Source organism: Podarcis filfolensis (genome assembly GCF_964270895.1).
Source record: "Podarcis filfolensis genome assembly, chromosome: 9".
NCBI classification, from domain to species: domain Eukaryota; kingdom Metazoa; phylum Chordata; class Lepidosauria; order Squamata; family Lacertidae; genus Podarcis; species Podarcis filfolensis.
The window spans coordinates 47,255,149-47,277,423 of NC_139610.1; the positions used below are offsets into that span (position 1 = coordinate 47,255,149).

Sequence of the window (22,275 nt, forward strand, 5' to 3'; positions counted from 1 at the left end):
TTTGCAGGGGGTCTTACATCTCCCACCCACCCCCACTGGTGGAGCAGAGGGCAGGGAGGACCAAACAGTAGGTGGAGCAAGAGGCAATGACAGTCAGAGCCATCTAACTCTATCTTTGTCCTCGGCCTCCTCTCTGTTGAGTTCTACAAGAGCAACATGCCAAACTGTGGTTTAGGACCATGATGATATGCACAAACCTGGGATGTCTGTTCTGTCAGCAGGAGCAGTGTACGCAGTCTTTTAAGCGCTGCACATGCCTATTGGATAATGCTGCTTGGAGATAACAGTTTCAATAAGTAATAAAACAAATTAGTCTAATTGTGATGTGGAATTATGAGGCAAATAGGGGGTTGCCAAATTTGTGTTCATCTTAAAATATTAAAGCAGGGATGGAGGGCATCTGCAGGGGGAGAACAGGTAGTTGGGAGGTAAACTTTTCCCCACCCACTGATTTCTCATATAACTTCTTCTTTCAGACAGGTCTCCCTGCCACCCCAGTGTTAGCAATTTCACTCCTCCGATGCTGCATTTTGTGATTGGTATAATTCACATGCCTGTCTGAGATGACTGTGGGAACGGAAGACAGCCTTCTCTTTTTCGTTGTCTGTACTTTTGTTTTTACTTTGTTTTGTTTGTTCTCTGAGAGCTGGAGAGAACAGACACCATTATGCCTTTGTCTGTACATAGTGTGTAAATAAATAGTAGATTAGACTATGATGTTTCACGCTTCTTGTTGTGTTAAGCTAGAAGATTAGTGTGCATAGATCATCTGATTTATGTCGCTGAGCGCACTGGAGAATGGGGGAGATGCCCTTTCCAGGGTTGCACATACTGGAGGACGCTTGGAGTTCTGGGGGTTTGCAGGCACCCCAGGGAGTTTACCAACACCCAGTGGGTTGCAAAATTGGAAATAAGCCACCTGATTAAAGAAACAAGACCTTGGGTTGTGGTGAGTATGGCATATGGAAAAGGTTACCATTAACTGGCGAATACTTACTCGGATGCAAGTGTTTCCCAGAATATTGTACCAGTGATATATTAAGATGATCTGGAACAATGGTATAATCAAAATGAAAGAGAAAAAGATATAAATGAAAAACTCTGGATGTTTTCAAAAACAGATGGATCATCCATTTGCGTGGTTGAAAACCCACATTGTGGACAAAAGAGGCTTCTCATATTTGATGAGCATCTTGTTACAGCATTGGGCCTCTGTGGAGTTACTAAAAATAGAAGATAGAAGAAAAAAGGAAAAGAAGAGGGCAGAAGGGTGGAACACTGAGTATAGCTGTTCTGTGTCAACTAGAAAAGGAGTTGGATAAAAAATTAGGTCAGGGATAGTCAATGTGATGCTCACTATATGTTGATGGTCTATACTCCCAACTCCCAAGAGACTGCGATCTACTCCCAGTATATAAAAAAAATGGAAGTGATCTTCTACCCATTGTCATTGGAAGGAGGACGAGTGTGTGTGGGGTGGGTTGCCCAGAGTTGTTGAGCTTTTTTGGCGAGGGGTCAGCGTTCTTAAACTTCTTTTAGGGGGGTATGCAGAAAATCGATTACCAGCCATACCTGCGCTGCTGCAGCAGCAGCGGAGGGACTGAGCGCCGCGGGGGCCACGACATTCCTTGCCCACTTTATTTAATCCCGCAATCAACCAGGATCACCCCAGGGATCTACCTGTTGATCGCGGTCGACCGGTTGAACATGTCTGGACTATAGCATCCATTATTTCGGAGCATTGCCCATACTGGCTGGAGCTGATGGGAGTTGGAGTCCAAGAACATGTTCCAATGTTCCAACTCAGGACTGAACCCTGGTATCCCAAACAGGCTCTGAGGTAAGTTCTACTGAGCTGGGTTCAAAATAAGCCATGGTAAAGGGAGCCTTGGTTGGATAAACTCATTGGACAACCTCACACAGGTACAGCACCTTCCTGCTACTTTTTCTCCAGAGATTGGAGAAACTGAAGAATCTAAGTTTTTGCAGGCTGGAGAGATGACACTTTGCTAACTATACCTCCCACTATGATTGATCACAAGAACAGCATGGTAGTTTGTTGAAACTTGAACATTTAAAGTTCAAATCAAGCTCCATTGATGAATAATTCACTTGCTAAATGGTTACCAGATGAAACCTTGTCTTTGGTATTGTCGTTTGTAAATTGAATATATTAATTTCCCAAACCTTACTCTATCCTCATAGCAGCCACTAGCACTATATGCCAAATTACTCACATACAGAAATGTGTCTGATTTCAGAGCACTCTGATGAATATTGTAAAAGTCCATGAACAGTCTGATGAATAATCCTATCTATCATAATTAAATACATTTATTCACAGTGTATGATATTGCTGTTCCAAAAACTTCCTACTGTTTCTTCATCTAAACAGAAATTGGCTCCATGTGGTAAGATTATACTGAAGAGAAAAATGTGTTATGATTACTATTTTACTGGCCAATTTATTTTAATATCTGTCTACATAGGTCTATCTACCAACTGTGGAACCCTAATATAACTTGCTAAGATACAGCAATTTTCCTTAGGGAAAACCGTGGCATTTATCCCTTCTCTGAAATAGTTCATTTTATTACTTTTTCCTTTGGAAAATGCTGAGGAAAAAGAATGAGGTTCTGGCTGAAATCTGCAAACCAGTCTGTAGGACTCTGCTTTGACTTCCCATGATAATTTAAAAACAAATATTCTGTTTTCCATTTTAGAATTGCGGATGGCTGGACGTGTCTGGTTGAGAACGCTTGGCATTGTTTTGGCCTATAGGGATGACACTTCGTCTGTTTCAATGATGAATGCTTATAGAACGTTCAAGTTTGTAAAACTCCAATCTCTTAGGAACCATTGTTACATAGCTGACATTTATGAAGGACACCTGCGTTATGTTTGACAATTACAGTAATCTCTGCACTGCCACATTTGTCATTCCTGTTTGCATTGAGGTCTGCAGTATAACCAGTGAAATGAGAGACCATTTTTCTCAACAGCAAGACAAATGTTACAAGTGCTTGGTTTTTAAGTCCTTTTAAGATTTGTTGCACAGCATTGGCTACTGGCTTCTTCCTCACTTGATTCAGTGAGACAAGGTAGTGTTTAAAATGGCTGCTTTGAACGTACCTTAAGTCATGGGAACCTTATGGGGAAGATTACCAGACCACTGACACTCCTGCTAAATGCACATGGGGGATAAGAGAATAAGTCATTTATCCTCTCAGGTCAAGGAGTTGAAACTAACATGGGAATTCAAAACAGTGCTTGGAATGAACTAGTTCAAAAATCTCTGAAATGCATCTGAAAGTAGCCCTCATAATTATCAAAAAACTAAAGGTCAGTTGAGTTCATTTTGGGGTAGAACTTTGAACACTTTGTAATTCATCTTCACTTTCATCTCCTACCTACCTAACCCCACCCCGCATCAGAAGGGTTGGACTCTTAGCTTTCTTTAAATTTTTTTTTTTAAAAGAATTGACATCTATAAAGTTAGAAAACGAAGCATGAAGGAAGCATTCTAAGGTAACAGTCCCCAAACAGGTTCTTGGTGGACCACATAAAGATTTTGCTGCTGGTTGTAGCAATTGTAATGCACTGTGCTGGGTTCTGCATGATCTTTAATTTTATTTTTACAGAAATGTTGTGGACCACTGGAATGAAGTTGGCGGGCCACAGTTTGGGAATCCCTGTTCCAAGACTTATTAGGCTGATATGGAGATGCTGTTGTTGCTAAGGAAACTTAGCTACTTAATCATGGTTGCTAAGCAATCGGAAGGAAGGAATGTGAGGCATTTCCTGTATCTTCCCTTTTGAGGAGATTTGTTCTCTTCCAATTGGAGCAGCTTGCAGCGATAAGTACAGGAATACAAAACTGGAATTAGTTGGCTTTTCCTTTCATTGTCCCTGACTCATCCACTGTTGGCCTCCCTGCCTTGTGCCCTACGAGTCCTAATGGACACCAGCCATCGCTGTAGAAAAGAGAAGCATGACATGACAGGCAAAGTACACCTGTAAAGGTGACCCGCATTGGTGACATTCCTTAGCAGAGTTAAATAGCGTGGGCACAGCATGATCTGAGAAGCTGAAAGAAAGTAAAAAGTTGAGAGAGAGAGAATTCCGCTCAAAGTACTGACTGTGACCCCTTGCCCTTTTGGAACAGATGTGTTTGTCCTTTACGATGAAAGCGCACTGCTTGCCGGCATGTAATAAAACCACTGATGGTATAATGTAGTCACTGGTGGTGTGAGCAGTAGTTAGAAGCAGAGAGCCAGTGGGGAAATGCAAGCTACTTTACATTTAACTCAATCCCAGTTGCCTTGTATTAGCCTACACCCACATACATATTTATTCAGACATTCTTTTCACAGACTTTCTTCCTTTTTATAGCCTAACCCTTCCTTCCTTCCTTGTCTCTACTGACAAACCACTATGACATCTGTGGTGGTGGTTGGAGCCGGCTGAGATGCAATATATGGGTTCAGGCTTCCTTCCAAGCGGGATCGCTATTACAGGGACTTCCAGTTAGTGGTTCAGATTTCTCCTCCTCTGAATGCAATCACCGGAAGAGTAAACTCCTTGTGAAGACGTGTATAGAAACTTACTCTGACAGCAGAGTCAGTAATAAACATTCACTGCACTCCAAAGGAATCCAGTAGTTCCTGCACCCTTGGTCTTTCATCTGCAAGCTAAATATAGTAAATATTTAACTGTAAGCGATATCTTAGAAAGCAAGGTTGGCTTTTGCAAGTTTCCATTTAAAAAATATTATTGTGAGTTGTAAAGAGGAAATCTCAAATCTAAATGTAAAACCCATGTTTTACCATCTCCTTGATACTGTGGTTGTGGCGGGGAGGTGTTGCTCATGATGGGAATTGAGACACATTGATATTTTACTATTAAATAAAAGTCATCAAGATATTGGCATAAGAAATTCCTCCAGTTTGGATTCTATTACCAATGAAAAACCAGTTCAACATTCCAGATTTTTCTTCAGGCAGTGACTATATGTTGCCCTGAGGAGACATTTTGGCATGCTTCTCCCTTGCCTCCTAAAGGAAGACATGGCTACCACTCAAATAGGTATCACGAGGAAGTGGCTAAAATTAAATTCAGGCAAAACTGTAATATACTGCTGCCTTGGGTTGTCAGATGTGAAGAAGGCACAGAAGCCAGTTAGGTGTGCAGGCTAAGGTGGTGCTTTTAAGTTGAGTACTTCTCTATAACAAATGTGCTACATGTGAAATCATTCCGAAATTTTTCAGTTTGAGTCCTCAAACAATGTTAAGTTGGCTAGGGAAGATGAGAGTTGTAGTCCAACAGCATCTAGAGGCCCAATGCTGAAGAACACTGTCTTGAATAATCCAGTGCGTATTATGTAAAGAATTTATCTAAACTGATGCTTCAAATAGGCCATTTTGATAAATGAGATTGTACTGTAGTACTAAAAATGGTAAGGCAACCATTGATGGAATGATGCCAGAAATATATAAGAGGAATAAATTACTGCCTCCAAGTATCAAATAATTTAACCATTACACAATTTAAAAACATTTCATGCAGTTACAAAGCAGTGTAAAACAAAACAGAGTAAATAAAGGCGAACATTAATAATCACAGTCTGAAGAGCTGAACATTTTCCTTGATCTGGAAATTGAATCCAATCACATGAAATCCACCAATTTCAACTAAAATTATTGATTTCTGATTTCTCAAGAAATAAATAAGCTTCTTCATCACGATTGTATTCCGTATGTGGATTTTGGATTTGAACAGTGGTATATTCAGTTGCTGATACAGACTTGGCCTCGAACATTTAACTACAGTACTGCTTTTCAGTGTCCAGTTAGAGGATTCACTTTCAGTATGATGATTATGACTTAAAATTTGCATGTTTTTGGTGCAGAGTTAATTTAAAGACATTAAAAATATGACAAAATGAATCCACAATTCCAAGAAAAGTCTCTCTCCTTTCCAGGACTCCAAACGAATACCTTAGGGCTCATTCGCACTTCAGTTCCCCCCACTGTTTCCCCCTGGAAAAAACCCATGGTTTAGTACTGAATCAGAACAAACAGCAGGAGGATTTTCTGTGGATTACCGTTTGTTCCAATTTAGTGATAAAGAGAAAGTTTTCTGGGGGAAAGCAGCAAAGGCAAAACCACTGGGACTTGTGCCTAGAAAGCACAGGACAAGTGGAAAACTTGCTTCGACTTGTGCTTCCTAGGCATGGGATGAGTAGAATTACGTATGAGCTCTTAGTCTTTACTGTTAAAAGAAAGTGGGGAATTATCAGCCCCTTTGGCAGATTGGTTTGGGGAGAAGGGGCTCAGACTTGAGAAAGCCAGCACAGAACTATTTATTCAAACCATAGCCTGCATCATGTGTTGTTTGATTAAACGGATAAGTATCATGAATAAGGTTCTTGTCTTGACTGCAAATGGTAAAGATTGAAACCTTATTTCTCTGAAGATGAGCAGTAGTCTTGGATCCTTTAACATGCTTAGACAATCTTTCCTGTGATTTATTGTGGAATATGCTTAGTGGTTTTTCAGTCTGATTTGATTAGTCATGGTTTGTCTCAATGGGTGTTTTGTCTAGTCTTGCCCCAAACCTCTTGACCTGGAATCTATTTTAGCTGTCGATGGAAGGAACTGATCTGGGGACCCTCAGCATGCAAGAGATGGGCAGCACTAATACTTTGTTCCAGGCAACCTGCCTAATGAACATTCAGCCTGACTGGTCTGCAGAGAGATTAGATGATGTCTGCTATTTAATGAGCATTCATCCTGATTTGTTTGTGGGGAGATTAGATGAAGTTGTGTCAAGCAAGAGTTACCCTATGCATTTCTCCATCACTTTCCTTATCTCAAAAAGTCCAGTGTTTGGATGAAAATGTGTTTGTGTTTCACAAGAGCTCCAAGTGAGTTTTAATTGTGCAGCCTGAATTGGCTGGAATATGACAGTCTGGAAATGTGTGAGGTCAAGTGTGGTGCCTGCTGCAGCACTCCTTCCTCCTCTCTACCCACCAGTCATGTACTCTATAAATATATATATTTATAGTGGGAGTTAACTGGAGCATTTTGAGAGTGCTCTGCAAGTTGCCATTTGGCAATTGGATGTGTGCAGTGCTGCTTCCTTATCTTGACCTTTGCCACATCCTCTTTGTAAATAAATCTGCCGTTTCTCCATGCTCTCTCAATGAAAAGATACTAAACCCTGAAAGGCAGCCCCTGGAACTTCATTTGGAAATAGGGAGTGTGAAACAAAATCAGGCAGTATAAAGATATCTTGTGCTCTCATTAATTCTCCTCCTCGGCTACAAAAGCCACACATTTTTCTCTCCTTCCTAACCAAACTATTTCAATAAAGCAGGAAAGTTATAAATCTGCCACCTGGATTTCACTCAAAAGAAACATTACCAATAGGCCCCCCTGGGTTTCATAAATGGTGAATACTTGTTTGGCACATAAATTATGGTAAGTATATTATTCATATTGTCTTTTTACACAAATGTGTCTTGATGATTTGTTATCTACCTCCATTTAAAAACAAAGCTGAAGACAGATGCTTACCAGTAAATGTCTGTTCATGAGTGAAATTTCATTAAAATGTAATATATTTTGACACGCAAGTCTTAATTAAATACTTGGGTTGCAAAGAGGGTTTCCGAATAGGGCTCACTGTCCAACTTAACCCTCATATACTTACCTATTCCTGTTTCACCTTAGTGCTCTGGTATTTTATTGCTCTGAAGTTCTCTAATAAATGTCTCTACAATATGGAAAACTGATGGTTTCCCACAACTTCCTGATTTTACTTTGCGGGAGATAGAAGAATAGCTAGCTCCACCTATTGGTGAAAACATAAATCTGAGAATTGTTCTTTTTAATTTCCATAAAACAAGAAAAAAGGGGAGTAAACAAACAAAACCTCAAAGCTTTTCTGCTTCTGCTTCTATTTTTGAAATTCATGAAACATCTCTCTCTCTCTCTTTCTCTCTCTCTGTTCTATTCAAGGTTAGAGGATATGTGAAATGTAAGAACATAAAAAGAGACTGGTGGGTCAGGCTAATGGACCATCTGGTCCAGCATCCTGTTCTCACAGTGGCCAGCCAGATGCCTGTGGGAAGCCTGCAAGCAGGATCTGAACACAAGAACACTCTCCTCTCCTGTGATTTCCAGCAATTGGCATCCAACTGTGGAGGCAGAGCATAACCATTATGGCTAGTAGCCATTGATAACCTTCTCTGTGAATTTGTCTAATTCTCTTTTAATTCTCTTTTAAAGCCATCCAAGTTTTGGCCACCACTTCCTCCTGTGGAAGAGAGTTCCATAGTTTAACTACACACTGCATGAAGAATCTTTCAACATTCAGTTTCACTGGATTAAAAGGTAGACTGCAGGGCTGTCTGAAGCATATGCAGCGCTGCGGTGCAAACACCCACCTGGCGACCCCCCCCCCCAGGTTGCCCAGTCTCAGGTGCACAAGAGGGCAGAGCAGGCAGGCCACCTCAGCATCTCGCTGGCTCGGTCGCCCCCGAACACACGGTGCAGAGCCGTCCGCAGGAAAAGAGCCCTCTGTGGCGCTCCAACCAATGGACAGGCTCTTCCCTAGACTCAACTCTTGGGCCCCGGACTCTCAACCTGGTGCCCCTGAGAGCCCAGCGCCTGGGTGCCCCGCACCCCTAGTGCCTATGGGTAAGACGGCCCTGGTAGACTGTGATCCATTTGGTGGACACAGTGCCTGTTGAGGCTAGTGTTTTCAGCATAAAAGCTTGTCAAGTATAAAACAGGTTCTTACATGGAATGCTGGACTAGTGAGCGGCAGTTTCACAGCCAAATGCTTTTTGGGCATAAGCAATCAGGCTGACTGTACTTTTGAGGGCAAGATCAGTCAGACAGAGCAAGGAATACATCAGGCGGGAGGTCATGGAGCACAAGAGAAGTCACCATCTTCAGGCCAGAGAGTTGACCCTTTAAGAGACTGCAGTTGTCCGAAAGGGGTCAAGCCTAGGAGAGAAGGGCTTAGGCAGAAGTTCAAAATGCCTTGATTCACTTCCGACTCTTTGGAGCAAGTTACTCATGGACTCACTGTTAAAATCGTGTTCATGGAAGACAATCTTACTCGGCTATGAGTGATCGCCAAAGAAAGAAGAAGCCTTGCCCTGTGTTCACTCTCCAAGGCAGTTCTAAGACACTGGAAGCTACTGAGGCAGCACCCCCCCTTGACCTCCTCCGCCAATGGAAATTGGTGAGATCTCACCTCAGATTGGCACCGATGCTGGTGCTGCTTTTCCAACAGCAATGGAGGTGGCAGGGTGGGTGGTGCTGGCAGCGGCAGCAGCAGTGGCAGGTTGATATTTCCTGTTTCACGTCAAACGGCAAACGCTGGACCACAGGTTAGTCACCTCTGACCTAAACTACTGTAGAGGAAAATATGTTTCTGTGGGTTCCTTAGAGCAGCCTTTCTCAACCTGTGGGTCCCCAGATGTTGTTGAACTACAACTCCCATCACCTCTAGCTAGCAAGGCCAGAGCTCAGGGATGATGGGAGTTGTAGTCCAACAACATCTGGGGACCCGCATGTTGAGAACCACTGCCTTAGAGGAAGGGATGACTAGAAAGGTAGGTCAAACGATAGATCACACACAGTTACCTGGAAGTAAGTCTCAATTAAATGTTTGGAACCAATAAAAAAGTTGAGAGATAGATAGGTGAAGGAGTTGTACTCTTGTTTGGTGTTATGCTTAATCTATTTATACTTGGAACATGAATGTTCTCTTTGGGCTGGTTTGTGGCATTCTGGTTAAATATTTGCTGGGCGTGGTCCTATATTGTATTTCATTGATGCAAACAAAGCATTGTGAGATGCCCTATTTCTTGCCTTTCTGTTAGTCTTCCAGTGTATTTCTGAGAAATCAGACCATAAAGTTTGCCTGGGGATTTTTTTTGTATGTGGCTGAGATCCTTGTTTATGTCTTTTCAATGAAAGAATACCTAATAAGCTGTTCCATTTCACACAAATTACCCCCGGAAGGTATTTATATCCCGCCACTCCCCCCCCTAAAAAGCCTTGGCAGTTGATGACATATTAAATCAGTGGTTTATAATTCATCCAGAAAGGTCACTCGGGACTGGAAGGTTTGAGTTTCAGACTGTGCTCCTCCTTATTGTCAGATTCAGTTTTACATTTTGGTTGAATTTCCCTTCGTCCGGGAGAGAGTTCATTTGTAGCTTCTTGCTGGTTTTGGGCACATGAACCTTCACATTTGGTGGCAATGGGCTTAGAATTGTGGAAAGTTATCCTATAGTAGGAAAAGCTTTACATTAGCAATATAGGCTAGAGCCTGGCTTTACTCATGGACCTTTCATCTTGTTTCTGCTTTTTAGCTTTTGTTTTCCAGTAGCAAAACAGCATGATCCTTGGAGTTTCTTCTGCAGTTACTTTCCCTTACTTGCAGACTAAGGAAAGATCAAGGCCAACACATACCGGTACATCTTAGTGAGAGCCCAAGAGGGCCTGAATACAAGCTCCTGCGCATTAGCAGGATAGTGCATGTGCTTCAATCTGTATAGGCCAAGCTGTTCTGTCTAAGGTATGTGTGGGTCTCCTGCCCAGATGTGATTTTGTGTACTAGGAATAATATTCAAAAGGGGCTGGGGCTGGGAAGGAAGAGAGGATGTGGCCAAAAGAAAGGAAATGTACTTGGTACTATGCACAGGGCTACAAATTTGTATGACTAAGATTGAAAAATAGCCACATATGACTGAGAGAAAATAGATGGGTCTTGTTAGGGGGTTGCACAGAGTATTTAGCTGGGAGGATTGCTCTGGGCAGAGATTGGCGAGCCCTGACCTTCAAACAGTGCTTAGTACTGTTGACTAATCTACCTTGGAATGGGCTTTCTCACACTGGAGAAGCCTGCTCAGTAGAGTAATTCTACCGAGTATGGTGGAGAGTATTATTCTGCGTTCTCTGGAGCTCATCATCAAGTTGAATGCTAACAAAGCAGGAATTCTGTTGGCTTTGGAACTTAAGAAGAGTCTGCTGGTTCAGGCCAGTGACCCATCTAGTTGAACACCATGTTTTCACAGTGTCTTACCAGATGCCTGTCAGAAACCCACAAGCAAGATACAAGCACAAAAGCATTCTCTGCCCCCTGGAGTTTCCAGCAACTGGTATTCAGAAGCATCACTGCCTCTGACCATGAAGGCATAGCATAGCCCTCTTCTTCTTGTTGTTGTTTAGTTGTTTAGTCATGTCCGACTCTTCGTGACCCCATGGACCAGAGCACGCCAGGCACTCCTGTCTTCCATTGCCTCCCGCAGTTTGGTCAGACTCACGCTGGTAGCTTCCAGAACACTGTCCAACCATCTTGTCCTCTGTCGTCCCCTTCTCCTTGTGCCCTCCATCTTTCCCAACATCAGAGTCTTTCCCAGGGAGTTTTCTCTTCTCATGAGGTGGCCAAAGTATTGGAGCCTCAGCTTCACGATCTGTCCTTCCAGTGAGCTCTCAGGGCTGATTTCCTTCAGAATGGACAGGTTTGATCTTCTTGCAGTCCATGGGACTCTCAAGAGTCTCCTCCAGCCTAGTAGCAATTGATGGCTCTATCCTCCATAAATTTGAGCGCCTTAGTATACTTAATTTAAGCAGTGCACTCTGTGCAGTCTCTAGTTTTGTTAATATAAGGACTGCCATGTTGCTATCTACTTCTCTTCTCTGCCCCACAAAGGTCTTTCATCTAGGGCTGCAGATAGCTCTGATGTAACACTCAGTGCATAAGGTTAGTAACTAAGCTTTCAGCTGAGATAGCTCAGTCAGTAGAGCATGAGACTCTTAATCTCAGGTCCTGCATTGCAGGGGGTTGGACTAGATGCCCTCATGGTCCCTTGCAACTCTGCTATTATTTGATTCTATAAAATATATTTTTCTGTGCAACTAATTTTGGACTTTAAGTCATTCTAGAAGCTTGAGCTATGGTGTATTTTCATAGCACCTTAATAGTTATGTTCTGCAATTATGAAAGAAAAAACACATTTCAAAAGATTTAGCTTTTTCAGGAGTTCATGTGATGATTATGGTATAGAAAACTCTTTTTGTCGTTTTGTAGTAGAAAGAAAGAGAAGGGTTTACCACTAGAGGGCAGTCTGGTAATTTAAATCCTTCAACTGGAGGTTTCCTTTTAGGAGAAGCACGAGTCTTTTAAAAAATTAAATCTTATTAGTCTTCTAATTTCAAGCAGAGAAGATAAAAGATAATCACCAGACAACAAAGGAATATAGCTAATTAAGAATCTCTGTTTATCAAGAGCCACAAGACAATTGTCTTTACATACATAATAGAACTCCAGAAGTATCAAATTCCAGAAAGTTGAGGCAATCACTACAACAAAATTTTACAAAACATAAAAACATGTTTCCTGGCTCTACAGAATATGCATGTCTTAAGATAATTTTGCTGCCCATTGAGCCTTCATTTGTATTTACATTTTAACTTCTTTATGTTTTGTAAGTCTTCATGGTAACAACTTAAGAGCCATGCTCTATATATTGTTGGCCTGACAAAGTGTTACATAACAAAGTTTAAAATATAAGCTAAGTATTTAAGAGCTTTAAGCGCTTTTCAGAAAGAAACATTTACATGATGGGCAAAATACAATAGTTGTTAGCCTTTGTTGATTCATCTTACGTTGCTAAACATATAGGGCTTGGAAAGTTATATATAATTCTTCATAGGGCAGATATATATGTATGTCAAATATTTCCATATTTATTTAACAACACAAGTTGTCCCCAGAATGGTTTACCTGGATGATACCTACTTTGTTGTTCTTTCAGTTCCACACAAAAGCTGTTTTATTTCCCCAAAAATCTCCTCAGACGCTTTTTAAATCCTGTTGATGGTTTTATGCTGCTTTTACATTTTTATGGCTTTTACCTTTTTTTGCATTTAAATTATACTTTTTTATTTTTGGGCATGAATAGCCTTGAGAATATAACTAAATGGCAGTATAAAAAATGGCAGAACCCCCTTCATATAATAATTTTAAAATAATAATTTTATTATTTGTACCCCACCCATCTGACTGGGTTGCACACACCCATCCTTGTGAGAATTACTAAGTTCTATGAAGATGGGGAGATAATATTGGTGACTTTCAGAGGATGGGTGAAAGTGGCAATATTTTCAAGTGGTGAGTAGATTTACATTTGATGAGGTAGCTAAGGTTTTTCCCCCTTCCTTCGTAAGAAAACAACTCTGTTATAATGATTCATTTCTTTCTCTTTTTTACAACATCAGGCTCTTCTAGACGACTTATTTATAGGGTGCTCAACCTGGGTTTGCTTGCACAAAGCTTACAAGGAGGTTAGATTATATCTGAGCTTTACTGAGCATCTGTTCAGATTTTTTTGCTGGACAGTTAAATGACAATGCACATTCACCCAGCATTCATCCTGATTTGTCTGCAAGTTAGCCATAGGATAACCCACAACTACCAAAGCACTTTTCCATCACTTTCCTAACTGCAAGAAATCAGATTCTTTTTTAAAAAATAAAATAAAACATTAAATAAAGTGGCCTTGTTGTGCTATGGTTACAGAGTGTTTTAATCTCAGTTGCTTAAGATCATTAAGATCATTTCCATTAGGCATTCTAGCTCATTTGCAAATGGCAGCCAGTCAACTGCCTGGAGTGGTCACTTTTCTCAAAGTTAAAAACAGGAAGGAAAAAGCATCTAGCTCATCAAAGTGTAAGCGCCAACCATCACCCTATAGTATTGTGACTTCCACCACTTCTCTCGGCCCCCCACCCCAGATTAGTACAACCTTTGGAGAGGCTTTTGCCACCTCATCCCCCAAAGTGCTGAAGAAACAATCCTGGACTGAATACTTCTGCTCAGCACTAAAAATAAATAAATATCATGGCACATCTATTGTGTCTTTTGAACCCTCGGCTTTTTAAGCTTCCCTTGACCTACACTTCTCAGTTTCTTTACCTGTGGGGGACACTCTGTGCCTTGCCAGGAAGACTTACATTGTCTTACAAGAAGAGCACACAAACAGATATCTGTATTCTATTTCCATTCACAGGCTTTCTGAGCTTTTCGATCACGTGCATTAAAGTGTACATTGCGCAACTTGATTTTTTAAAACACACGAGTCATAAACCAGAGGTTAGTGCGATTAAGCCTCATTGAAACCTGTATAATTTTAGTGCACGGTTAATGATTCTTAATTTTCTCTGAACTGAATTTGTGAGCGGTAATTCACGGCACAGGGGGCTTAAGTGTGCCTAGCTCTGTATTGGATTGTGGTCAATGGATGAATGTGACCATTCATAATTCATAATTGTGGAAACCCAGTGAAATCAGTGCTATTCACTTGTGGGGGACAAAGCCGCATTTAACTCAATGTTCTAAGTGGACATGATTTTCAAAGTAGCAGTCATGCAGATGCTACTGTGGCATTATGGCTTCTACCCTGCAAAGCCTTTTTGTGATCTTCTGTTGATGTGCTGGTGCTTGAGCCTAAAACTCCCTGTTGCATTCACTCTGGGCTTATCCACACTTCCATTTTTCCCTGACTTCTCCCACCCCACCCCAGGAAAACCCGTGATTTTGTGCTGATTTGGAACAAATGGCAACCGGGTATTCTGTGGATTCTCCTTTGTTTTGCTTTATCTCAAAAGAACAGGAGGGGTTTTTTTTGGGGGGGAGGCAAAACTACTTGCACCCATGCCTAGAAAACATGGGACAAGTGGGGAAGGACTCAGACCCACGTTTTCTAGGCATGGGACAAGCAGAAGTGTGGATGAGGCCTCTGTGTTTATCAGCCCTCACCACAAGAATCCTCCAAGTGCCAGCATATGCTTGCTTCAGAGTATACTGGGTGGGGGCCAGTGCTACAAGAGTGCAAACTTACTTCTCATCATTGGACTCCTTCCATAGGCTTGTCCTTTATGATGTGTCCTATCCCTACTTTCCTTATGTTCCAGTCTCCTGTTATAGGTTCTCCAGTAGGGCTTTTTGTCCCAACCCCTGACTCCAATATTTCTCTTTCTTGTTGTCTTCTCATTTGTTCAAAGTGTGAGGGTTTCTCCCTCCCGATCCCCTTTCTGCTCTCATTTTTCTTCAGATGCTGCTTTAGGGGGCTCCACCCACTTAGCTTCGTCCCAACAAACTGCTCATTGTGCTAGCAGGATGAAATGTGCTCTTACAATTCCTCTCCACCTTCTCTCCCCTCTTCTGCTTCTCTAATATTTCTGATTCCTCATCAAGTCCACACCTCCCTCTCTGTGTTTCTGCTTTATCTCTCATGCTGAGAGGTGAGGCGTAGACTCTAGCCTGACCTGATTTATTGCTGTGGCCTCCTCCCACTCCCACCTGCACCGAAATAAACAAACCTGAAACACAAATAAGATGGAATCCAGTTGAATGTCTTCCATTAAGATGGTGGTACACTCAGTATAATGAGACACAAGTGGTTCTCTGTGTGCAATTGTATAAGCATGACGCAAGCACCCACAGACGTGAAAAGTATCTAAAACTAAGAGCATGTTTGCCAAGTTTAATCTTGGAAAGACTTTTTAGAAAATAAAGCCAAATTACAAACTCCTTTTAAGTTTCCCCAGAAGGGGCTGAGGATCAATTTTCAATACTGGGATAATGTAAGAGAAGGACTCTTCACACCAAAGCATAGGATGCAGTGATATGGCTAGTGAAATAAGCAGTCCCCCGAGCTCTTACAATATTGAGTAGAATCCCAGGCTGAGTAGAGATTTGTTCAAAGTCAAGGAGGACTGTTGACTGCAGGCTTTTCTTACTCCCAGATAAGGGAGATGAAAATTCAACCCTACTTGAATTACTCAGTTAAATGGGAAGTTTAATGAGAAATTAAAGTTCTGGAAATATGACAAGGTTCTTAAAAGTCTGTGGAGCTTCCAGAAGATACGCAATGAGAAAATACTTACTGCGAAACTTCTCAGTCTAAGAGAATTCCAAATAACTATTTCTTCTCCTGACTGATCTGGTGATTCAAAAGAGGTATGAGTTAGCATCTCATGTATTCCATTTACTAGTTTTGTCTTCTTTCACCAGCAGTTCCTTCCTTGTAAATTCAATGTTTTGGTAATAAAGAGTAGCTGCCATCACTCCAACATCATTGTGGTATTCAATGCTAGCCCTACTAGATCTATTGAAGTTAATGGACTCGACTAACAAAGGTTCCTTAATGTGCACATGTTCATCCTTATGCCCAATGTGAACATCATTTATGAGCTGGAACTCTGTGTCCTCCAACCTCAAAAGGCAAAGCACACAAATCATTGCTTTATAGTTTAATGTCAGCTTAAACGATAAGCATGAAGCAACCAGAAGATGCTATTGACCCCATAGTATATATTGTTTGGTTTGTACTTGGGTGTCCTGAGATAGGTTTGGAGGGCTTTTGCTCCACCTGAATAGTCAGATTTCCTTCACTAAAGCTGTCTACACACTAACCAGGAAGTAAGTGGGACTTACTTCTAAGTAAACTGAGTTGGGGTAAAGCACTAGTTGTCCCACTAGGAGATGCTTTTGTTCTGGGTTAGAGAATATCACCAACCATATTCATAGCTGCATTGATCTGGTACCTGGCTTTTCCTAGTACATCATCCAAAAGAGAGCCAAACATAGGAGTCTGTGACTCTGAACAGAATGCATAGCTCAACTGTGATTTGTAGAAAATGAAGCAATGTCAGAAGCCATCAGAGAATGATAAATATATTTTCTGCAGGGCTTCTAAACTTTAGAATGGCTCAGCTCTAAACAATCGTGGACTAAAGCATTGGGCCTTGCCAGAACACAGTTGGATAAGTCAGTTACTTCTATTCCAGAAAGCAATTGTTTGAGTAAATTAGATAATTACACATCAGAACTTTCTATCCAAAACCTAGGACCACTGCTGTTTTAAGCCAACTTTTCCATGCTATAACTAAATTGTTTTGTGTTATACAATTATAGCTAGAAGAAAGTAACTTCTTTGCATCAAGCCTAACCCCTTCCCAAATTTGTGAGCCTTCCCAGAGGCCACTGTTGGAGACAGAATTCTGGACTAAATGGGCCTTGTTCTGATAAAACACAGCAGTACTTATTCTCTTATCATTTTCTTTACTCTATTTTTGCATTATCATGACTTGACCTTTGGGAAATTGCTAAGAAGTACAGACTCGTACCACAGCAGCAATTTAACCATAAGCACCAGCTGACTTTTTAAAACTGGAAAGTATTTTTGATGAACAGCGCGTGTGCATCATTACCATCTCAATCCAGTCCAGAGGCACTTTTTTTGTACCGATCTTTTGGATGTTCAGAGAATTAAAAAATGTGTTTGCTGTCTCCTGATTTTTATGTTACCCGCTGAAGGAAGAGGTTGGGTAAAGCTATCTGCATTATTTTTGTTGAAGAAGCTTCACAATCATATAACTATTTGCTCAAAATAACAGCAACAGCAACGACAAAAACTGCCCATGGCCATTGAAAGTCAGCCCAGGCAAGAAGGTACCCTAAATGTTTGTTCTGCAAAAGAAATCAGGTTTTGATTGGGATGGGTTTCCAAAGTAAGACACACATATGGCAGATATGAGCATACCATGTTCATGTTCTTATACTATTTTTGCTGAATATGAGCAAGCCAGGGCTGAACTGATACTACCCTTGCTGGTACCTTTCCCGGGAAAATCAGAGGCTCACTATGTCAGGTTCCTACTGGAAGACTGGACAAATGCTAGAACATTAGCAGTGGCAAAGTTTTTATCGGTGGTTGCAAGAACAAATGATCCCTATATTCTGAACAAAATGCTTGTTTAACCTGGAGGTAGGCTGTATGAATTGTGTATTGCTTTGTAATGATTTGTTGGGTCTCTGGACCATAATAAAGATTGTATTGTATTGTATTTTTACTGGTTGTTGGGTCTTATTGCAAGGAAGGCACTGATCAAGCCATGAGTCCCTTGACTGAAGACTGAAGTCATTAGGGCACTTTTCCATACAAACGGGAGGATGGTGACAAACCTACCTTCCCTGATATTTGTCTGCAATGTGCTCCCATATATACAAGCACATGTGCATAGGCAATGGGAACCCCTGGAAAAATGGGAGCTTAGCCACCTTGTGTATGCTTGGAGGTGAGTATGGCAACGCAGGAGGAGTCTGAGTACAATATTCATTGTGTGCATTGAGAAGGGCCCCAGCGACTGATAAGGTTATCATGAGAAGTGGCCTCGTAAGTATTTAACAAGCATGCAATCTTTTCCAGCCTGCAGAAAACTCTGTTGATCTGAATCCTATTTGTTCTCTACAATTGAAAAAGGATATTTTTTTTTAATGTGGGGGAGGTTTGAATATAAAACCTTACACTCTAAAAGCAAATTACATGATGCTTAATATTAAATAGCATAGCGAATTAAAGGTAGTTTTCAGTCATCAAGCAGCTTTGAGGCCAAGGCTTTTAAAATAACTTTTCCAGCCACCATATGGCTTAAACCATTTCTTTTCCATTCTTTACGTTGCTCTGTATGTATTAATCATTTTAAATTAAAAAATTATTTCCTTTTTTCAAATTGTTAAGCATACAACATTTCTAGTTTATTCATACAAGTAAATGGAAAACTCCACCGGCTTCAGCCAACACTGGTTCATATTTTTCTTTCAGTGAAAGTCTTGATGCTTAAAAAACACTAGTTAATAAATTAGGTTTTTTATTAAGCAATTTAACAGAGTATTAAGATTTCATAATTTAAAAAACTGCTGTGGAGAAAGAGGAGCATTACAGAGAAAGCAGCCTGGCCTTGGAGAGCTTACCAACTAGATGTGTTAGTCCAAATGCTATGGCAACCTTCATGAAAAGCGCCTGTATTCGTAAGGGAAATTGGCAGGGTTTCATCCTGTTTAATATGGTGCTGCACTGATTCCTAGTGTGTTAGAGGGCCCAATCCATCTTCAGAGGCAGCCCCACATATAACACATTGTAGTAATCTAATCTAAAGATGTTGTCCATGTAGAAAACCCACTTGCGGAGGAAAGCTACTATGTCGCACAGAAGGACTCTAGTTCACTGATGAGCTAGTTTTATCTGTACAGTGAATTCAGGAATCCATTTTGGTTCTAGTTTTTGTTGCTCTTTCAAATTTCAGTTGGTTCCTGCTATTTTGCAGTTTGTGAAATGTTATCAATTTCCCCTTAAGACAAGACCACGGAGTCCCATGTCTATGTAAAGTAGAGATTTGGTTGATGTCACAGGGTAAATTGGTTTTTGTGAGTTTCGAGGAAATGATTTAATGCAAATGGATTAAGAAGGAGGGAGAATGCAGATGCTTTGGCATTAAACAGAAAAAAGACTATGCATAGAGATGCAAACAAAAGGTTTTGTGGATAAATTCAAGTGTTAGTTATCACAGAAGCCCTGACTTCTGTCTCTCTCTTCCTTATCTGTCACTGCAGTTGCTTCTAGACAACCTGTTAATTGAACATTCATACTCTACTCCATCCTCTCTTATCTCAGTGACTGAGCTGGGGCACCAGGGCTCAGGCAGTCCTTAAGGCAGATATGGAATAATTCAGTGCTCTGTATAGCAGCACAAGAACCTTAAACCCAGAGTATACCTGACTAACTGGAACAGTGAACAGGAACATGGCACACTGCAACATTATGCTGCATGTCCCTCTTTATTATTATTTTTTGCACAAATGCCACACACATGAGATACACAGGACTAACTTCTGCTGATCTTTGAAGGCCAGTTGAGATGGTAGGTTATGGCCCTCTCCCTGCCCATCAGATGATTAATGCGATGACTGGGAATGGGATAGTTTGCATTCCCATTTGGGCACTGAGTTGGGCAGATAGGTTCAAACCTCTTTGACCTGTCCAGTGGTCGGTCTCTCTCTCTCCCCTCCCCCCTCTGTGTGTAGATGGATAGAAGGATAGATAGATAGATAGATAGATAGATAGATAGATAGATAGAGTGTTAGTTAGTTGTGGTGATGCTGTTAAAATTGGTTAAGTCTTGCGAGGTCTGAAAAAATTGCTTGGGAGGGGAGGTCGGATTAAGTCCTCAGGTGGAGGGGTTAGATAATTCTGTTTCAAATATTCTCTCCCCCTAACAATCTACTAAAAATCACCATGATCTACCAATAAACCTTGATTTATATTTGACCCACACTCACTGTAGGCACTGCCCCACCCTCCTCCATTCTCCTACTCTGCATCTGAAATATAGGAATAATACCATGGATTGCAGCATTTAATTGCAAGTGATTACAGCAACACAACTGATGTGATGCACAGTGAGCACTTCAAAGTGGTATATAAATGCTAAATTTTATTGTAACTAATGAGCATGTGCACTTCTCTTACCAGTGACTGTTGTGTTGTGAGGTTGTCATGGATAGGCTGACTGGCTTTCCAAGCCTCGGCAAGCTCCCAGCCTAAGGTGCCCTGAACGGACTGCTGTTTGCTGCATCAGGCTTGTGAAACTTGAGTAGATGTCAGAGTGAATTTGCATGTAAATCAAGCCTGTATATCAGTCTTGTCTGTCTGTAGCTGCTTGGCCCAGAAGAGGGAATATGAGCAGCCCTCTGACCTCCTAAAAAAAATAATAATCAGTGAAATTCTGGCAGCTGAAGTCCTGGGAGGGAGGTAGCCTCTGAACCGGGTCCATGATCAGGATATGGTCATACCAGCCCACCGGTTAAGCAGAGACAGCTGTGTGGGTTATGTGATCTCAAGAACTGATTTGTTCACCATTCGAAAGGACCCACTGTGAAGGGCCAGAAATGATCCATGTTCACGAAGGAGGTGGCTGTGCCCTATTAAAAAAACCAAAAACCTCCAGCAAGACACTTTGAAACACTATTCCCTTTTCAGAGTGTTTAAGAGGTGTGAGCCCAGCTGGAGTTGGCGCACAAGCATGTCCCAGTGCCATTTCCCCCTCTGGCAGTGAAGTATAAATTATCCAACCTGTGCTGCAGTTCTTGGAATGCTGCCCCAAGGAAAGCTCAGCATGGTAGACCAGGGTTCACAGTGCTGCATAATAGGCCAGTACTCACAGGACATCAGATAATATGCAGTAGTAGTGAAGCATGAAATAATTTAGTGCAATTTAGTCTGCGAGCACAGTAAGAAATCTGGGCTTCTTTCCATCTCAAATCTATCTGGCCTAGAAATTTGGATGTGAGAGGGCTTTTCATTTTAATTTTTTTTTGGAGAGGATTTTTCTTTCTTTCACGGAGTCAAACTTGTAGAGTGCAGTTACCGCCATGCATTTCAGACATTTCTTCCTAAGGATCTTAAGAGATAAAACCCAACAGAGGGTGCAACAAGGCGTTCAGCTGAAATGCAAGTCTGGGAACCAAAGTTTTTGCCAAACAGCTGCAAAGCAGCAGGGGAGGAAGTCGTTTGAAAAGAAGAAGCGTCAGGTGGGAGGGAGGTGTGCTTAACCCTTCTTTTGCCCAGGGTTTATCCGTTTTCAAGATATCACCTTCGCCAGAGATCTGAACTTGTGTTTGCCACATTGCGTAGAAAATCAGCTTATGCATAAAAGCTCTACCTGGGATTGGATACAGATTTAGGTCATATCCACACTACACATTTAAAATATTCTTATAACACTTTATTAGTTATGACTTTCAGAATCTTGGGAGCCGTGGCTTGTTAAGGGTGCTAAGAATTAGGAGCTGCTCACAGAACTATGGCTCACAGCACTCTTAAACTACAGTTGCCAGAATTTTTTTTTTTTTGGGGGGGGGGGAGCCATGACTATTAAAGTGGCAAAAGAGTGCTTTTGATATAGGATGTGAATGTGGCATTAGTCATTCTTATAGCAGAACTATTGAAATCAGTGAGACACAAGTTAGTAAGAGAACAATCCTAAACATGTCTACTCAGAAGTCCTGTTGAATTCAGTGAGCCTTATTCCCAGGTAAAAAGGGTAGGATTACAGCATAATTTAACAAAGTCCCATTAATTTCAGTGGTTTTACCCTAAGTCTTGTTGTTGTTTAGTCGTTTAGTCGTGTCCGACTCTTCATGACCCCATGGACCAGAGCACGCCAGGCACTCCTGTCTTCCACTGCCTCCCGCAGTTTGGTCAAACTCATGCTGGTAGCTTCGAGAACACTATCCAACCATCTCGTCCTCTGTCGTCCCCTTCTCCTTGTGCCCTCCATCTTTCCCAACATCAGGGTCTTTTCCAGGGAGTCTTCTCTTCTCATGAGGTGGCCAAAGTATTGGAGC

The 22,275-nt window shown here is 41.4% G+C and overlaps 1 long non-coding RNA gene across 1 annotated transcript in view; it reads left to right on the top strand.

Moving 5' to 3' along the window:
• Positions 1-2,906: 2,906 nt before the first annotated feature.
• The window catches only part of LOC310742621, a 40,862-nt gene continuing 21,493 nt past the window's right edge, over positions 2,907-22,275 (top strand). Inside the window, exons 1-2 of the long non-coding RNA XR_014538619.1 lie at positions 2,907-3,101; positions 10,394-10,599. This is a non-coding gene — a long non-coding RNA (uncharacterized lncRNA). The remainder of the gene's footprint in view (positions 3,102-10,393; positions 10,600-22,275) is intronic.